The sequence below is a fragment of the Perissodus microlepis genome, chromosome 22 (genome assembly GCF_051167445.1).
Source record: "Perissodus microlepis isolate ML-2025 ecotype Zambia chromosome 22, ASM5116744v1, whole genome shotgun sequence".
Taxonomy (NCBI): domain Eukaryota; kingdom Metazoa; phylum Chordata; class Actinopteri; order Cichliformes; family Cichlidae; genus Perissodus; species Perissodus microlepis.
The window spans coordinates 15,867,097-15,887,157 of NC_140481.1; the positions used below are offsets into that span (position 1 = coordinate 15,867,097).

Consider the following 20,061-nt stretch of genomic DNA (forward strand, 5'->3'; position numbering starts at 1 on the left):
AAGAAAAGAGGAAGTGGAAACATCAGCACTATCTCTACGGCAGAGGAGGGAGAGAAAGAGAGAGAGGGAGAGGAAACACCAGTGAGTGACACGCTCTCACACACACGGACACACACACTCTCTCTCTCTCACTCACAACACACAACTCCGGACATCGGCGCCTTTTAGTGGAAGAAGCGTCCTCGCGTCGTCAGGTTGGTGAAAGCCTCGTTTCCCTCTTCCTGCAGAAATGTTGCTGTTGCTGAAATTCCGTCTCACTTCCTTCGCGTTGTGGCGCTAAATGTTCCTGGGGGGGTGGCTCGCAGTGTTTTTGTGTATTCGCTGCGCTCTCGCCACGGCGTGCCCGAGTGTCTGTGCGTTACACCGGAGCGAGGCAGCGAGTGTGCCTGCGCTCACGGCTCTCTCCTCCTGCCTGTCGCTACTTTGTTTTCGGTGGCCTCACAGCGGCTCCGGGCGCTGTTATTTTATTGACATGCTCTTTCTGATTTTCTTTTTTCTTTTTTTTTAAGCATCACTGCGCTCTCTCTCTCTAACATGCATGTTGAACTGCGATGCATAAATGAAAGTGCCAGTAAATCCAGGCTTTGTCCTCGGTTTAGTTTCTTGTTTTCCTCTTTTTTGAAACAAGTGCACAGCAACGCTGCAAGTTGCGTGTTTGCTGCAGATATACAGCCAAGAAGCAGCAGAGGTCTCTGCTTTTCCCGGCTTGTGTGATGGATGTGCATGCTGCTGATGGCTAAATGCAAAAAAAAAAAAAAAAAAAGAAGAAGAAGAAGAAAAAGCTGTACGTTTTCTCCCCCCCTAATTAAAGAGCTGCTTTAATTGTGCGCGGTGTGTAACTCCAGCCCTGCACGCTGGCCACACCGCGGGCCTGTGATTAGGCAAGAGGAGGGAGAGAAGAAGCCGGACAGCCTCTGATGCATGCAGAAGCTCTCTGCTATCCTCAAAACGGATCAGAACCTGCGATACCAACATGTGCTTCACTCACACCCTTTAAAGCGGTCTTCTTCACTTCTCTCTTTTCACTTCCGGTGGGTTTTCACCTGACCTCCCCCCTCAAATCAATGCGGTTTATTGATTGTTGTTTCCCAAACTTCTGATTAGTCTTGTCCCTCAAAAAAACAAAAACAAAAAAAAAATGAAGAAGAAGAATCTGTTGTCACTCCCCCCCCCCTTGCACTGGCTGGATATCCAATCTCTTTGGGTAGAAAGACAGTAGTTAATCAGTTTTTCATCATTGCTGATTTAATAACCTTCTGCTTTGTTTTCCTGCCTTACTCCTGTGGAAAGAAACAAGACGTTAGACCACATTAGACCTCTGTTTGCAAAGATTTGGCCCTAAGTAGCTCCCCTTCTTCTTCATTACCGTAGAAAGTATGTTAATATTGTAGATAAACAACACAGGGGCTGGGTGCATCATTCCCAAGCATTACGTCTCCAAATTGCTCTTACGAGGAAAGACTGTGGAGTAGATCAGCTAATGTGAGATGTATATCAATTTTGATTTCATTAAAATATGATATCAAATGTTCTTCCAGCGTAGCCGGCGGATATCTGGACGTATTGGGCCCAAAGCTTCCTGTTGTGTGCGGCGGTCATAATCTAATAACGGATCCAAATGCATTACTCAAAGTAATTAAAAGCCTAAATGCCAATCAAAGGAGAGCTGATGATTTTGTGACTTTGATTCTTCCGGTGCATGTATTTATTTTTTTAGTTCTCCCTACAGATTGTTTACTGTTTACAGCCAAACCCAAAAAAAGAAAAAGCTTCTGGCACTGAAATCTTGTCTCTTGTCTGCAGATTCTATAAATTCATAAGCAGATATGTGTGGATTGGAGTGATTATTATCTCAACGCCTCATGCTGTGATTGAGAGTACACGACGAATAGGTAGAAATCAGTGAAAAACAGACTCAGAATCCATAGGCTAAAGGGGTGTAATGGATGTTAAATCTGAAAAAAAACTCCTGTAACAGGATCGCTGTGACTTGATTCCGATGTGCAGCTACAAATCCATCGCACTGTTTTCCCTGCAGTGAAACGAGAAACAGCTCCATAATGCTTCCCTGACAATGCTTTTAAACCTGTGAGATAACATGAGGTGGATGGAATCCATGCTGAAGATGAGAAAATCTACCAATTTGATGCCACGAATCCAACTTTTGTAACCACCGTTTCATTATTCCTCCCTCACTTCAATCTGTAGCTGTTCTAAAAAAGACCTCAACAGCAGACAGCTCGGCCTGTCTCGGCGCTGTCCTCGTCGCATCAGTCATCGTGCAGCCCTGGGTCTGCGCTGTTGTCTGCGTACGGACCCTCTGCTCCTCTGGGCAACTTCTGGCAGAGTGAGAGCTCGTTTATACGACCCGTTAGCCGCCAAAGACGTCCCTGTTGTGATGGAACCGCAAGCATGTTGGCATCATCGTGTCATGGCGAGATTGTAGCCTAGAAGCAAAAGCACTGGGACACACGCAGTCGTTACACTGGAGATGCAGAACTTGACCAGAAGGGATTCAGTGGAGTCGTTTTTCCAGTAATAATGTCCATAAGAATATTATTGTATGCATTTTTTGCACTTTTGCCCTATATGTGCACAACGTGACTTCTTATGACTGTGAGTTACAGATTTTCAGCAGAGGTCTGGCACAGCTTTACCACTCAAAGAAGGCCATTTATGAGCCATACTGGGGAACAGAGCGCTACCTGTAGCCCCATCACCCTGGCTGCGAGGTTCACCGTGTTAGTCCAGCAGCGTCATATTTTAGGTTTACGTTCACACAAGGGACTCGTGTGCTTAAGTTTTTATCAGCCGCGGCAAACCTTCATTTCTTGTTAGCTCCCCTCGCCGAGTAAATATTTCTTTAGCTCTGCAGGGTTTTAAAAATCAGCAGCAGAAATGGAGTGTTGCAACACAAGAGCAAAACAAAGTTGGATGATGAAATGCAGCAGCAGTGACTCACCAAACAAACTGATGGAATTAAAATTGAGTACTTGGGCCTTTTTTTTTTTTTTAATCCCGAAATATAATCCAGGAAATCAGATTAGTACACAGAGGCTGAGATGGAGAGGCATTTGGGGAGAGGATGGGTGCCTGCCCTTGCCTCTTTGACTCGCATCACATGTGAGATTCTTCTCTGTACCCATTTGACGCTCCCTACTGTTTGGCATCTTCTCACCACCTCCTCAAGTGCAACCCTGTTAATTTCCTACTCCTCACGTCTGACAACCCCCCCTCGCCTTTTTCTTATTAGCTTGCTCCCTCGCTTATGCTTCCTTTCTCACACATGCAATCCGTCTCTTGCAGTTTCCTCTCAGCTGCGCACTCTCACATTGCAACCCCCCCCCCATTTACTTTTTCACTCTCTGTTGTTGCTCCCCAAGGGAAGCCGAGGTATGTAAATTGTTTTCTCCCTGATGTATCCCGAGCTTACTGCTTGTTCATCTTAAGCTGCAACCACGTAAATGCAAGTTGTTCCTAAAACAACGCTTTTAAAACTGAAGCGATCTTTATCCCACGAGTGCTTTTAGCACCTGTTCAGAAGCAATCTCGGTCTATTACAGTGAGCTGCCGTTCAGGTACAGTGAACTCGTGAAAATGCAGGACACAAACTGACTATTAAGACCCCATCGGTCTCTGTCATTCTGTCCAAAGACTCTCTGCTTCTGTGTGACGCCAGTAAAACTCTATCCTGGAGTTCTCAAACTGAAACAAAGGAAGTAGCATTTCCAAAAGTCTCAGTGTTGGGAGTTCTGAAATGCAGGATTGCATAAATATAGTAAAAGTCATGTGTTTTAGAGCAAAAACATATTAGCGTGGTTGTGAAATATGAACTGAGCTTAAAAAAGCTTCACAACTTTCTATGCCTTTTTAGTAGATGTTTAACATTATTATTAAAACAAAAAGTCTCTTTAAAAAAAGATCCTTGCTGTTATCCTTGCTTCCACTGGTCATAGATAGGCCTGTCATTGTACAGCTTCAGGGGAGATTAATTTGCAGTTCCAAATTAGTTGAATGTTGCCTTGCATAATTGCTCCCTGTGGTATGAAGTTAATTAAAACAGTACGTAGGTACTGAAGGTGCAGTGGGGAAGTGCCAGACAGCCAATCACACATAGGTGGGTGAGAAGAGATCTCATCGGTACTGCTGCCATGTTCTGCTCTTTACTTTACTGATTGTTGCTTCGGGCTAAGTTCAGAGCCGAACAACTCGATGAGAGTAAATGAGAAAAAAACTGATGGAGAGTCTTATTGTTTTTTTACCACAAACCGTGATGTCTTGGCGGTTGCATAAGGCAACATGCTCGTGGGTACGTTTTGACCCTTAACCTTGGTTGGGCTTGTGTAACTATACATATCCTGCTCCTCGGGCACCGAGCCCATCCATTCTCAGAATATGAATCAGTTTAAGCGTAGACCATCCATTGGTGAATTTTTCGGTCCAAGTCTAGACTTCATGCGGCACGAAGCGGCCCAAGATGACCCAGAAACTCATACGGATCCCTCTGTATGCTTGCTCTGCCCGCTGCATTCCAGCCGTGGTTCTGCCACAGAGCTCTGTAAATACTGAGTGAGAGGTTAGCCAGCTCTCTTCCTCTGTGTTTCTGGTATTTAGCATCTCTTAGCTAAGAGGCTCTCAGGCTTAGAGCCTACTGACCCAGTAGGATAAATGAATAGATAGCCTCTCTGTCTACTATATCCCCACTTAGCTGTGCGAGAGGCTCGAGATGATTTTACATTTATAGCTGGCCACTTTTTCAGATGGCCCAACTGTGAGTAGGCATTAGGGCCTGCTGTAGTTGGATCGTGCTCACGTGCTGTGTGTTTTCAGCATCACTTGGTGCATGAATTATGGCACGTGTGCACAGGTGCTGCAAAGATTTGCAAAATTCTCTGCTGTGTCAGTTTTTATTTCTCTCCACTGCTTGCCTGTGTCATTTTCACAGCTGCTCGTGTGTCAGTATGACCCAGGTGCTTCAACCAGGTTTTATTATGTTGTAAACTAATTATAGCTTCCCCCTCCCCTGTGTGTCTCTGAGCCCTTTGGGTGGTGTTTAATATTACAGGTCACCACCTAATCTGTCTTTTGGTGTCCATATATCGATGGTTGTATCAATACTTCTGTTCCCTCTTTCTGTCAATCCATAAAAATATGATGTGCCAACATTAACTGAAGAACACACAAGTGACTGCTGAGTCCTGATCTCAGTAATTTAAAAGGAATCAAAGTTGGGAATGTAAATCTCTTTAGGTATATCTGGCCGGTAGGTGCCCTTGGTACCAATTTGGACAGCCTGCAAAAAGAGAAGACAATCCACCACTGTACATTTACTCCACTACTCACTAATTTGACCTGCCTAATGGTTAAAAAAACTATTATTCACTAAAAAAATAAAGACCGTTACCAAGCTAAGAAGTGCATTTCTTGTTCTCAGTGATAAAAACGCGAGGATTTAGGTTCTTAAATGTGCCCCTAAGTGTGTTGTCCACTTGGATCTTAAGTGAGCGTGAATTGATGGAAGTGCCCTAGTTTTCAGCGCTGCTCTCCCCGAACTGTGCTTTTGATTTTTTATTATCCTTTTGATGTTAGATTTGTGGAAGTCGAGAGAGAGACTTTTATGAACTTGTTTGCCTTGCACATAAAAGGCAAACACTTCATCGTACTAAAATAACGAAAAATTATTGATGCATTTATTTGACTTTCATCTGATGTAAACTCTTTAAAGTGGAGCCCCACCAGTTGCAAATGTCAGCGTTGGTTTTGGAGAACTATTGCGTAAGTGGGGGGGAAAAAGCATAAATAAAGGCCTTTTTGGATACAGAGGGAGCTGAGTGGAATCTGAGGATTATTTAGCTACTCGGTTGGTATTAAACCTCTTAGACCTCTGTCTGCATGAGGCTAGTGGCTCCATGCTACTCCACATGCAGCGTAACAAACCCAAATTTCTGACCAGACTGACTGTGGCCCTTCTGTTTCATTGTTGGTGTTGGTGCTGGTGCGAGTTTTTATTACGGTAAAGTAATGTAAGGAAAAGGAAAAAGTTCTGCTGCATAGAGTTTAACAGTTCTTTAAACGGTCCTTTACTGGGTCTGAGAGTGTTATGTGCTGCAATAAGTAGAGTATTTTTTAGTAAAATTATAGAAACCAAAGTTTTCTATTATTCTACTTTTTACTTCAGCCAGTTTTACACTTTAACTCCATAAAATGACCATTTCAGAGGGATTCCCACTAGTGGAAGTACTGTGGTTTAAAGGGACGAGCGCTACCTGGACACAGTGTGCATGAGGAAGGACGCCCGCTCACCCGTGCTATTCTCACAAGGGTGCAATTACATGTCACACAGACTTCGTCCTAAGAAGCTGGCAGGTTAAAGACCGTTTAATATTCTCACATGTGCCATTTGTCAAGTGACGTTGTTAAAAGTTTAAGGGCATGTTGGAAAACGGCTTTTCAGGGCTGCACGTTTTAAGAAGGTAGCAAAGTCCCGAGAAGTCCTCACGAGTCCCTCAGTAAATTTAACAAGAGCTTGAGGCTCTCTTGGTTTTCTTTGGGAACTCTCTGTAAATCCAGCAGAGCTTGCTTGAAGGAATTACCCAAAAATGGCCTTTAAAAAGCGTGCATTTTTGTAGAAGAGTGAATTACAGTTGAGGTGAGAAACCCGCAAACCTATTTCACCCTTCATCTCCAGTGTTGTTGTGTTTTTGTGGGTTTATCTGTCTTCATTGTTCTTCTGTTTCTAAAAGTAAATTTGAGCAATTATTATAAAGTCTGAATTTTCTTTGATTTTATGTATTGGTTAAAAGCAACTCTGTTAAGACTTAATTTAATGCTTTGAAGGAAAGCAAAAAAAAGAGGACGATACTTTTAAAATGAGTAGCTGCAGTTTTTTAATGGCGTTTATGCCTCACAAGCCTTAACACACAAATATGAACACATTTTCATGTATTAGCCTTTCTGGGTGCTTGCTATATTTCTTGTTGCTGCTGCGAGCTTTTTCATTTCTGGTTATTTCTGTTAATGTGAGAATAGAGGTGAGGGGAACGGTGCGATAACGCTTGGCTAAATGAACAGTATAATTAATGTATGGGCTGAGATTGTGAATTTTATCCCTTTCTGGCTTGACGCCTCTGATGTCAGTGCAGCAGGAGTGTTTTCTATTAGATAAGTCAAGGCTACATCTACAGAGATGAGATTTAGGAGTGGAGGGCCTCTCGTAATATACCAAGGTCACCAGCTCGCTCGTTCTCTCCAGGCCCAGGAACTACAAGCGCTGGATTGAAGATATGTTGCTTTATATTGGAGCTGCTTCTGGCTCTCTGAATAAATCAAAACGCGCAAGAGCGTACGAGAAGCAGAGCATTCTGATATTTCACCCTCTCGTGGTTGCATCCCTTGGATACCCAATCTTTATGTCGCTCTTTTAAAGAGTGGTTCTGATTTAGAGCTGGGCTGGGCTTTGTAGATGCACATCTGCCTGTTCAAGCAGTTTGCTGGTACTCAGGACCAGTTTCAAAAATATGTGGAAAAGCTACAAACAAAGGCCACTATTGCTCATGTTTGTGGTAGTCCTTTATCTCTGCTTCAGCAGAGGAGGGGGAAGCAGACTTTGTCTTTTTGCTTTTATTCCTCCTTTTGGTGAACTCTGGTAAGACTGATGTCTTTCCAGTTCAGGCCAACCCTTTACCCAATTACTACTTGAACTTTTCACTGCAGGACTGCATGCAAGTGCATCTCCATAGCCTTTGTGTTGGTTAAATGTGTGTCATCCCACTCTCTACCCTGCATGTAGGTGGAGAGCTACGCAAATGAAGACGATGTATTGGCCTAAAGACTTTAATTCCTCCTCTTTTTCTAGCATTCTCGTCAGTGTTTCTGACTCGTCTTTATCTTCTATCGTCATGTTTTCTCCATTTATACAGCTTCACATATCCATATTGCCCAGTCTCTGACCCTCACTACCCACACACTGACCACCAGCAGCAGCAGCATTCGTCAGGGCATCATTGCTCCAAGCCTCATTGGTCATCTCTCTTGCTGCCACTGTACAGCTCAGTAGCAGCCTGAGGTGAGTTTCTGTTGGCTCTAAGCAGCCGGGAAAACAACAAACCATAATTAGTTGTCACACCCTGATGGCAACGTTATCGCTTGTTAGAAGGAAGAAAAAATCTCAAGCAGGGTATTTGATCTGGAAAACAGCCACAGCGAAAAGAAGCCCTCCCAAAGCCTCGCTCAGGGGGATGTCGAGCTGTCAAAGAGCATCAGGTCAGATGGTGAAGCTCTTTTACCTCTTTTCCAATAGTACCTTGGCTCGGTTCAACTTGACTCTAATTTCTTTGGGCAGTTTTCTATTACAGTTGAGTACCGCCTCAATGTGCGTGGGGTCATTATTGCCAAAAGTCTCGTGTCGTCATTTGTATGTGACACAAACACAACAATAGAGGACATCGATGGTATTCCTGCTGCAAAACGTCTACGCCTCATCCTTGAACCACAGTGTTGTTTTGTGTGTAGCTATTTCCCTCATTGCAGGTTTCAAAGATGCCGGCTTTAATTCATGTTAAGGAGTCACTATTGTGACTCATCCAGTGATGACAATCTTTGGCCAATCAGTGGCACGCAGTCTGACGATGTCACATTTTCAGCTTAACTCAGCTAGCTTGTAACCCCGGACGAGTAGGCACTAAAAAGGTACCTGGTACCAGGTAGTAACACCTAATGGAAAACCATAAAGGCTGAGCTGAGTAGATACTAGTGGAGGCTGTTAAGACAGAAAGCTAATGGATGCTTGGTCCAAACTTGCCTCATTTCACCTCAATGAACTATGAAAGACATATTAGTTTTACGTAACTGCCCAGGTTTGTTAAGTTGATCAGAAATACGTGTGAAAAACGCCTCTGTGTGTCTCTTTCTTGCCTCGTGAGCTGAGTAATTAGTACAGCATAAGAGTGCCAGCTGAGTTCACAACAATATTAATGCATCATTGTCAAAAGCAGAGTATGCCTATGTCAAGACACCCATGTGGGAGATGGTTTTCTTTGGCAGAGACAAATATTTTGTCTTCTGTTTAGTTCTTATCAGAGTTTCTGCTTCTTGTTAGTTCTGCCAGTCACACTGTTGTGTCTATAGACACGAGTTCTTCATGCCATCTGAGAATAAACACCGTGTTTTTTGTTGCTCTCACACTCGGCTGAATCATTGTGATGAGCTCGGGATTCTTCTGCCGTTTGTGGCTCGCTCAGATTCTCTGTAAACCACCTGTCTTACCCCGTGTCACCCTGGCTGGTCTGTGCTGGCCACACATCAGAGTTTTCCATTTCCTGTGGATGTCACACGTCGACTGTGCGCTCAGCCCTTATCTTTTACCCTGCTATGTCGAAGTGAGGAATAACACATACGGCTCAGCTCGCTTGGTCACAGCATGGCTCTCTATTGAAAGAAGAGGGGTATTGTAGTGGCAGACAAGCTGGGTTTAATGTTGCCTTCGGGGCTTGTTGCTGTGTCTGTTCTTTTGTTGTCTGGAGGGGAAGCTTAACACCCAGTGTTTGTATTTTTGGTGTGTGTGTGTGCGCATGTTTGACTTGTCGAGCTGCATTTTCCAGCCCAGACAGCAAAGTAGAAGAAAGGTACAGGAAATACCGAGGGCAGTTTTACAATAATAGGGGAACTGTAAGATGCAGGACACTCTGTAAAAGCAGTGAAGGTTTGCTACATGCAAAGTGCGATTTCCCATTGGGGTTAAGAAGAGCTACTGTGGTTTGCTCTTAAAGCTACCATATAGCACAAGCCTCATCTGAACAGAAGGTACAAGGTGAGCCACTTCCTGTCGATATCCACGTGTAAACCGATCCTTTTCCTGTTGACAGAAAGTACGTAGACAAAGGTCAAAAAGCACAGACAGAACTCCACAGCCCAATGTTATCAGATATTAATTTGCTTTCAGTGTGAATTGCAGGGCAGCCTGACCAGCTGAAACAAACCGTGTCTGTTTCCAGACACTCTGTGAAAAGATGTACAGTATGAGGGCTTGATATGCACCGATTACATCATTCCAATGTCATCGCACCCACAGCAATGAAAGCCTGGCCTGTGGAATGCCCACCACTGGTGTTTTTCTTTCCCTCTTTCCTCTTCCTTCTTTTTCTGTCTCTGTTTCGCAAAAATGTGGGTTACAAGCAATTAACCCATAAAAGGCAAACATGAACCTCTGAATCCTTTGCCCCAGTTTATAAATAGCCAGACTTCAGCCTCATTTCTGCTTTTGCTGCCACTGTACCACAAGCAAAGCCCTCACCCCTCAATTTTACTACATAGCTTGACAATTATAGGGCATGGGTGAAGCCCAAATGAATAGCTTTTGTATGACTTGGGCTGGGGATGCATACAGGATGAAAGTGTTTTAGCCGTGGCCAGTCACCGCACTGCTAGGGTGGAGGCTGAGCTGGCATTGTCACTGGTTTGTGACTGACCAGACCAGGCTGAGGGCTGTCACTGGGTAAACATATTGAGGGGAGGGCATGGTTGTAGCATATGGTTAAAAAAAGATGTGGGGTGGGGTGGGGGGTAAATAAATAATGGGAAGGCAGTGGAGAGTGGGAAGCTTAGGGCAAAGCTTGGGGGTTAACAAATTAAAGGGTGAGCCCAGTGGTGGGGCACGGGGCAACTGTCAGGAGAGGGGGGAGGGCATTGTGGTGAAAGGGCGTAGTACGCCCTAAGTGGCTGGGGACATAAGTCTAGCAGGCAAGAGAGAGAACAATAACAAGCATCTTGGAGACTTTAAAAGCAACAAAAAAAACTGCCTCATGTGGAAAATATTCTCAAAAATAAGCCTCACCATGTTTTCCGTGGCACACATGAGTTCATTGTTGTGGGTGTGTGCAGTGGTGTGACGCTGATGAGCCGTTGGTGGATGGCGAAAAACATTGTGCCCCCCAACAGTGCGGTCAGTCAGTCGTTCAGTGTGGCAGATAGGCAGTGACCACGCAGCAGGGAGGAAGAGAGTGTTTTGGTCAGACCAGGTCCTGAAGCCACCCAGGAGATGCGTGCTTCTGGGTGTGTTTGCGTGTGGAATTGAGGTTTGCTTGATGTATAGCCACAGCTGGGGGACAGTGGGAGGGGATGAAGAGACAGCTGGCAGGGCAAAGGGTGAGTGTAACGAGGAGTGTGTGTGACAGCCACAGTGACTCCTTTGTTCCTACTCACTTGTGCCAGTCACAGCAAGTAGATGGCTGGTGTGTGAAGTGACTGAATCCTTTCATAGCACCTAGACCAGATACACAGTTTAGCTTTACACTCAGCCTGTGTGTGTGTGTATGCAGGCAGGGTGTGTGTGACTACATGCAACAGAGAAGTGGCAATGGTGGCAAGAGATTTCCACAGGAGAGCCCATAACCATCTTCCATAATGCCAGTGTTCCCGTAGAGCGTTTATTATGCTTGTGATGATAGTCATCAGCGCTAACATAATTGTAGCGCCAGCAACACTGAACAGTGGCGTGCTTGCTATATGCTAAGGTAATGAGTGTTGTTGAGGGCCTGTGTTCTCTCCAGAGTTATGTCTTAATAAGAGGAGTAATTTTTGCTCTGGCGGAGAGGAGTTCTGCATGTGTGTGGCTTCTGCTGGAAACGCTGTTAACGCGTGGACTGAGTTTGTCAAGGTGCAAGGTCACATGAGACGTCTTCTTCACCACACCTTTTATTAAAGCCCTCTGGTTGTGTGTTTGTGTGTGTGCGTTTGCTCGCATGAACATTTTCCAACGTTTTCATTTTCACCCGTCAGAGTACCAGCAGTCTTTCAATAACAGGCTAATGGATAGAGGATAGCTTATTGTTCTCTACTATTAAAAGGTGCTTTTTCCCCCTCTTTGAAACCTCTACACTGAAGCATACCCTCTTCCAACACCATTTAGCTTTCCAGTGATATTTTTTTATGAGTTCAATAAGCCTTTTCAGTGCCTGACATCTTCCTGTGAGTATCTGAACCATTTATTTCAAGTAGGACAAGTAAAAATAGCCATGAATCAATCCCAAATGTTCTTGGGCTTTTTGCACATCTCAATCTAGGCTACAACCCAACAGGGGATAGAGCATTCAAAGCTGGGCAGAATAACTGGCACTTCGGTGGAGGGGCACAGTCATTAAATACATGACTGGTGGCAACAATTTGGACTTTGACATACTTTTAAAAGCCATTAAAGGTGCAGCGGCGGATTATGATTTGTTGAGTTATGATGATAATACGACCCTTTGGTTATTACATGCTTCAGTGGAGATGGTAATCCTCTGATACAATTGATTTTAGTTTAAGTGCAGACCATGTTTCCGTTAGAAGATGTACCTTATGAAGTTAAGTGTGCAACACTGTAGCAGCAGTTTGCTGCAGACCAAATTATCAGTTCCCCTGAAATGTCACAGTACGATACAGAGTGGTTTTTGTTCAGTGCAGGGATGAGAAGCAACGTTCAAGCGGGGGAAGAGCAATTGTTTTATGTAGGATGCACATGGTAGGAAGTTGTGTTGTTTAGGTGTCTTGTGCCTAGGTGCTATATAAATACTGTGAAAGCATAAAAACGCTCAATTGATGGAGAAATACATTTTAAAAATCAGTATGTATGCAATGTGCGCTGCCAAACGCACCGTCAGAACTTCCTTAAGATTCATTCACACATTTACAGTCAACCCCCTCAGCCACCCTCACAGCACGACCCGCTTGGGCCCTCTGTTGAACCTTAAGTAACCTTAAGAAGAAAAGGCTCTTTTAGTGCTAAAATTTCTCAGTTAACAGCAAATAGAAAATCTTCAGCTATTGGTTGTAAGAGTGAGCTCAGTGGCCTTTATGCCCTTCCATTTGTTGGATTGCTCTTTATTTTTTATTTTTCTGACCTAGGATATACTAATGCAGGATATTAACTACATGTTGACCTTAAACTTCTTTTGCAAGTCATTTTCCTCTGTGCTTTGCATTGCATAAAACATTTCCATAAACCTCAGCTAATACTGCTGAGGCTCTATGTAAAATGAGAGACGTTAAAAAGTGAATGTCTCATTCACATCTGTGTCAGCTTCCACATGTTCATCTGCATATGCTTGTGCTGCTCTCATTTGCTGCTCTTGTCTGGCGTTCAAAGACCTCATCCTTAAAGGGGCATGAGCGGCAGCAGCTGACTTGTATTTAACTCTGCAAACGTGCGGGCGCACAAACACACACGAACTATTTGATCTGAGCTAAAATCCAGAAATGTAAACTCTAAACGAAAAGTACACTATATTGCCAAAAATATTCAGTCAGCCATCCAAATAATTGAATTCAGGTGTTCCAATCACTTCTGTGGCCACAGGTGGATAAAATCAAGCACCTGGGCATGGAGACTGCTTCTACAAACATTTGTGAAAGAATGGGTCGTTTTCAGGAGCTCAGTGAAGTCCAGCATGGTACTGTGATAGGATGCCACCTGTGCAACAAATCCAGTCGTGGAATTTCCTTGTTACTAAATATTGGACAGTCAAGCGTTCGTGGTATTATAACAAAGTGGAAGTGATTGGGAATCTCAGCAACTAATCCACTAAGTTGTAGACCCAGAGGTCTGCCAACTTTTTGCAGAGTCAATCACTACAAACCTCCAAATTTCACGTAGGCTTCAGATTAGCTCAAGAACGTGTACAGAGCATCAAGGAATCAGTTTCCATGACCAATCATCCAAACGTTACATCACCAAATGCAATGCAAAGTGTCGGTTGTTGTGGTGACGGAGACGTGTTCTCTGGAGTGATGAGTCACACTTCTCCGTCTCGCAATCTGATGGACGAGTCTGGGTTTGGTGGTTGCCAGGGGAACAGTACTTTTCTTGCTGTGTTGTGCCAAGTGTAAAGTTGGTGGAGGGGGGGTTGTTTTTTAGCAGTTGGGTTTGGTCCCTTTGTTTCAGTGAAAGGAACTCTTAATGCTTCAGCATACCAAGACATTTTGGATAATTTCACGGTCCCAATTTTGTGGGAACAGTTTAGGGAGCGAGTTTGGTATGGAAGAACTTGCCTGGCCTGCACAGAGTCCTGATCTCCAGCTGATAGAACACATTTGAGATTAATGAGAGCAGAGGGTGCAAACCAGGCGTTCTTGTTCACCATCAGTGTTTAACCACACAAATTCCCTTCTGGAAGAATGATCCAAAATTCCCATAAACACTTGTGGAAAGCCTTCCTAGAGGAGTTGTAGCTTTTACAGTTGTAAAGGGTGGACCAACATCATATTAAACCCTATATATCAAGAATGGGACGTCGCTCAAGTTCATATTCGCATCAAGGAATACTTTTTGCACTATACCGCAGACTTTAAAGGACTTATATTAACTTTTTGCTTTATTTTTTAGCATTTCCTTATTCCCATATTTCTTCAGCAAAGAACTTAGAGTTGGCCAATTCCCGTGATATTTTCCATGTATATTGCTGTTGTGAAATCGGTGCAAATACTAATGACTGAAATGTAACCCAAGTGCTGCACAATTCATTTATCCATAATTTCATGTCAACTTGTTTTTGCATGGCAACAGTTCTGCAGTTGTTAGGGAGCAGCAAACAGCTCTTACCCATTAAACCAAGTGCTTCTAATTTGTCCCCACATTGCATCAGTAAATGACAAAACTATGGTGCACGGCATGACAGGCTTTTCACAATCGGGAAACAAAAATAGAAGTAATATGTGTCTGTGTGTGTTGGCAAGAGAGAGAAAAAACAGTGTTGAATACTAAAGAGTAAAAAGCCAAAACAAAATGAGCTTTAATCAAGGAAAACTCGCATTATTTGTTAGGAACTGGAAAAACTTCAGATTTTCAAACAATATTTTCCTCATTTGCGGTGGTTTCATAGGGTAGAGGTTAACACATTCGCTTAACGCATGAAAGATCCCCAGTTCGAGAAAGTTAGGAAACACAGAACCACACGAGAGCTGTATTAGGAAAAGCATCCAGCATAGAAACTGGTGTCAAAGTGTGCTGATCCGTCCCCGCTGAAACTTACCTGTAGCAGGGTAACACTGCATGTCTGAACTTTTCTATTGCCTTAAAATTATGATTAAAAGTGTCCAAAATTCCTACCTGAGCAATGTTCAGTGTGTGTGTATGTGTGTTGTCATGCACACAAACACTGAGCTCTGCGTTTGAACAACACAAATATCCCCCAATAACAGCCAATCAATGCTTCATGGAAAACTTTACAATGCAGTTTGAGGGAGAACATCCAGCATCTTCCTGTGTGCGCATCCATGTGGGTCCCTCTGACACCGATACAATACCGTCTGAAAGCAGTCCCGGTTTGTATGTTTGTCTAAATGCCGAACAAAAAGAAAGCCTTGCCTTAGCAGCTCAGCAGCAATCATTTGCAATGGAAATTCCCTGACCCGGGATGCCCAGTCCTTCACATCCCATTTGATTCAATGGAGCACATGCCAACTCTGCCATCGCAGTGAACAGAGAGAGTTAAGCTCATAATATGTAACAAAACAGGTCTGAAAGAGCTTTCTAGTCATCAGCTTAACAGTAACCTTTCATTTTAAAACCTGAAGACTGTAGTCATATCTGTAATGCTTTTCTCATCACACTGTTAATATCTATATCCTTTTTTGTTAGTTTTTTAAATAATATGCTGTATGAGCAATTTTATAGTTCTTGTCTTTTTGTAAATGGTTAACCTAAATCTGAAATCATCTCAAACATACCTCACCAGATAAGAAGGCAGCCAGTCCTCCTTTTGTTCAGTTGTTTGTTACCTCGCCACACTCCACCTGATGAGTTGTTCAAAGCGTCCACGACTAGTTTTGGTTCTGTAAGTCAGCGTATGCTCTCACTGTTGTGACAGCTTTTTTCTTTTGCTGCTGAAAAAGATGTAGAACACCAGCACCTTTCAAAGCATCACAGTCAAACATTCCAGTATGTGAACAACAGTAATAGGAATAGGATGGTTATATCATCAGATCTAACTTGTGGACCAGCGTGTAAGGTGCAGAGCTGTTCAACTGTGGCTGTTCAGGCACACATTCGCTAAAAATGAAAGGATTTATTTGAAAGCTGGGCTTGAATGGTGTGTTCGCTCCTGGTTGTGTATGATGAAATGCAACAAGTCATTTTTTTGTTATGTTTTTTATATTTTTCAGTGACCCCTCATAAATCTGTTTCTCTTGTCATGGTTTTACAACAAGCATAGGCATATAACCAAAGATATTTTAAAGCGCACATGAAGTGGGTGTTTCTCATTTAGCCATAGACGGTGTAAAAGATGATGAAAGGGGCGGGTCTGACTGTGAAACTGCTTGCTCATTGGCTAACAACTTGTCAATCACAAGCCGTTATCCAAGGCAGCTATTTTTTTTATTACCCCTCAGCCATAATGATGTATTATCATCACTCTGCTGGGCGGGAGGGCGACGTGGACACTCAACTTTGTGAGCAAGATAACTCGAGAACGAGACGATGTAGGATTTTCAAATTCATACCAAAAGTGCTTCTGTTAAAAATCTTAGACGAGTTTGAATCACAGTGACCTCAGCCTCAAGGTCAAGGTCAGAGGTCGAGATTTTTTTTTTTTTTTTTTTTTTTAATCTTCTGAATCCAATAAAAGTCAAGACGGAAGTTACAGAGGATCTTCAAATTTATACGACATCTACTAGAAGGCTGAAGTGTAGCATTAGCAGCCGTCAGTGTTTTTTAGTATGATATAAATGCGTGACTGAGGCCATAAACTCAGCAGGAAAGTTCTTACTGAGGTCAAGTCAGAAAGTCTTTTCCCCATAGACTTTTATGGGACCAGAAGACGTGTAGCAACTACAGCTGTCGCCATCCAGTGGCCTTCAGATAAAATCCCGGTTTAAGCTACGTCCGTGTTTTTCACGGTCTGCGTATATAGTATAAAAGAGTGAACTTTACACCATTATACTTTTTCAGCCTAAGGCCTCAATTTTACTCAGCTGCAGACAAGAAGAGCTGGAGATCAGATGGCCGAGTAGTTATTAGGCCTGTTGTACTTCTTTGAAGTCTGCCACCTTGAGCAAATATGTACTTGGTGCATTGTAATATAAATTCTCCACGGAGAAGTGTGCGCAGTCACAATAACATACACGGGCACGCAGACATCTGCACGGACCCTCACGTTCAACGTCTGATGAAATCTACGTGATGTGGAGGCGAGCAGACATGTAATCCCTCCCTTACCTGAACCACAGGGGTTATAGAAGAGAAAGTTTGCTCTAAGATAATTTAGAAATCAGGGTCAGAGGAAAGAATGAACCATCTTTTATTTCTTTAAATCAGATTCTAGTCATTTGTTTTTTTTTATCCCTCAGCCGTAAAAGGCTGTTGGGGTATTGTCATCACCCTGCCTTGCAGGCGGGCGACATGGACACCCAAGTTTGTGAATGCGATAACTCAAGAACGGAGCAACTGAGGAGTTTCAAATTGATACCATAGGTGTGCCTACTAAAACTCTTGGACAAGTTTGACTCTCAGTGACCTTGACGTTAAGGAGGTAGGTCAAGTTTTCTGAAAACCTTGTGAATGCAATAACTTGAGAACAAGGCAATGTAGGATTTTGAAATTGATACCATGCATGGATCTACTAGGAGGCTGAGAGGTACCACTGGTCAGTATTTTTAATGTCCTGGTGACCATTGAAATCAAAGTTAATGTAGACATTGCCTTAAATAAAACTGCCCACACAAGAGATAATACCAATATGGCTGGCGAATGGTGAGACTTGCTTCTGAAATACAATACATGGTATTAAGTAGTTGTTGTCAGTAACCTCAGAACAACCAGAACATTCTACTTTGCACATTTTCAAGCAGCAAAAATAAAATATAGTAGCAGAAAGATGAGCAGTTTAAAGTTATGCTTATATTTCCTGGTTACAGTATCTTCATCTGTCCTCGTTGCTTCTGTTGGCAAGGTGGGCTGCATGACACATTAAGACTAACACTCACAGTAATTAGCATAACATTGCCATACTGCCCGTGCTCTAGGGCAGTGGCGCTCTCTTTTCTCTCCAAAATGAGTGAAACTAAGCCTTTAGCTACAGTATTGTTCTTGCATAATCCCCTCTGCTCTATTCTGAGGTGTACACTTAGCTCACGCCTGGTCGGCAACAGTGCGCGTGCTCTGTTTTTGCAGCTTCGTAGGATCCTGAGTGTGCAAGTAACTTCCCAAAGCATCTGTCTTTTCTGTTTGCTGTTTAGCACACAGAAGCCGTACCAACACTTCCTTCCTTACGAGCAATGATAATCCTGTTGAGAGATGAATACCCTTCAAGAGCAGTTTTCACTTAGCTGCGAAGAGATAACTACCGTCTGTGTTTTATGAATGAGAAACCTCACAGAGGAGGCTATAAAAGACAAGTGCGATGTCTGTTGTCTCCAGCTTGTGTGCGCTGCTTGTGGTTATGTATGCATGTTTTCTGTAATAACCTTTTGTCCGGTGCATTTCTTTCCTGCCGTCTGGTGTATAATTTTAGCATTTTAGGAACACAAATTTCAGGGCTGATTATTGCTAAACTGCACATTTGAGAGACTGCTTTAGCCTGACCTTGTTGAACTAATTTTGAAGAACGTTTTACCTTTTTAAGATATTTTTTTAACACGACAGGAAGCAATTTAATTATCCAATTGCTGCTTTTGTTAGGATTTTTTTATGACCTCAGTGGCAGTTTCAATGAGCCAGATTAGCTGGCATTTGGAAAAGCTGAGTTATTGATTTGCCCTCCAGAAACGAGGGTTGATTGGTAACATAGCATGAAACTGGAGCTTGTTATAACTTGTTCCCTGTCCTAAATTTGGTTGGTCGGTTGTTTTTTCAATGAAGGCCAGTTTCATAACCTCAACCGTGTCAGTGTTTTAAAATAGGCAAAATGTTTACATGGTTGTTTGCTTCTCTGAAATGCGCCCACCTAGAGCGAGGGGTGGGAGGGTTGTGTGATAGAGAGGTGCTCGGATGCGCTCAGTGTTCTGCTAGAGTAGTCAAGGTCACTCTATGATGGAGGCGGGTTTAGATTTCTTTGCTTGTGAATGAAAAATGCTGCGCTGGTTTCCTCCCTGTGTTACAACGCCTTCCACCTCCTCCAACACATACCTCGCACGACAATGGGACTATAGACCTAGTTCTATAACTTCCCTTTCTATCCAATCGAAAAGCACCATAGATCCCCGCCTTGGTCATGTGACCTGACAGGGTTTTGTTGTGTGCCTACCATCCCCACTAAACACCCTCCACACACACACACACAGATGGGGGTCAAGGGAACTTTTTCAGGATGGCTTGTTCCTTGAAGCGTGGCCCCTGAGGCTCCAGCCCTTTGTTGTCTGCAGTGATCAGTCAGAGGGGAGCTCTGCTCAAACTCTTTCTGCCCCAACTCTCTGCCGCTTTTGAAGCATTGCACTTTAATGCTTTTCTTCATTACACACAGTTGTGGCTTTGGCAACTGTTACACACATTTTTATGGCGCTGAAGAAGAGATTTCATATTTGGTTTTGTTAACAGCGAACGGACATTTACGTTTCCACAGTGGTTTTTTGATTTATTTCTTTATTTTTGAGCCAAAAGTTTGTTTTACCTCAGTTTTTAAAAAATGTAAAAGACAGAAAGACAAAAGAATATATTTTGTATTAGATTTACATGTGATGTTCTTTCTTTTGATATGAGAGACTTAGAAAATGGTCATTGGTCACATTTGTTAATACTGCTATGATTGCTGCAACATAATTGTAGTACACCTAATTTACAAATGTAAACTCACATTTATAAAATACGATCGTACAAATACGAGTTTGGCTGGCTTGAGAAACTGAACGACACATGGTCTAAATACACTAACAGCATCCAAAGTATTATCCTTCTTGTGTAATTCTGAAATATACCTAACCATTTTTGTTAGATGTTGGATAGGCTCAAATGTTTGCAATGGCTAACGTGTAATACTTAACCTGATGTAATGTAACTAACATTGTGCCTTGTAGTAACTATAGTAGGCTACTCGGCAACCATCCAAACATTTCATTCAGTGTCCTGTCAACAAAATATAATATTAGCATCTT

The 20,061-nt window shown here is 43.0% G+C and overlaps 1 protein-coding gene across 4 annotated transcripts in view; it reads left to right on the forward strand.

Annotated features, from left to right (window-relative positions):
• The window catches only part of elmo1 (engulfment and cell motility 1 (ced-12 homolog, C. elegans)), a 100,718-nt gene continuing 80,657 nt past the window's right edge, over window positions 1–20,061 (forward strand). For 2 of the 4 annotated variants that reach the window (XM_084919991.1, XM_084919992.1), the window contains exon 1: window positions 3–194. The gene's annotated coding sequence lies outside the window, so the exon portion shown is untranslated. Of the gene's footprint in view, window positions 195–20,061 lie in introns of all 4 variants that reach the window. The other 2 variants (XM_084919990.1, XM_084919988.1) reach the window with 2 other exon arrangements.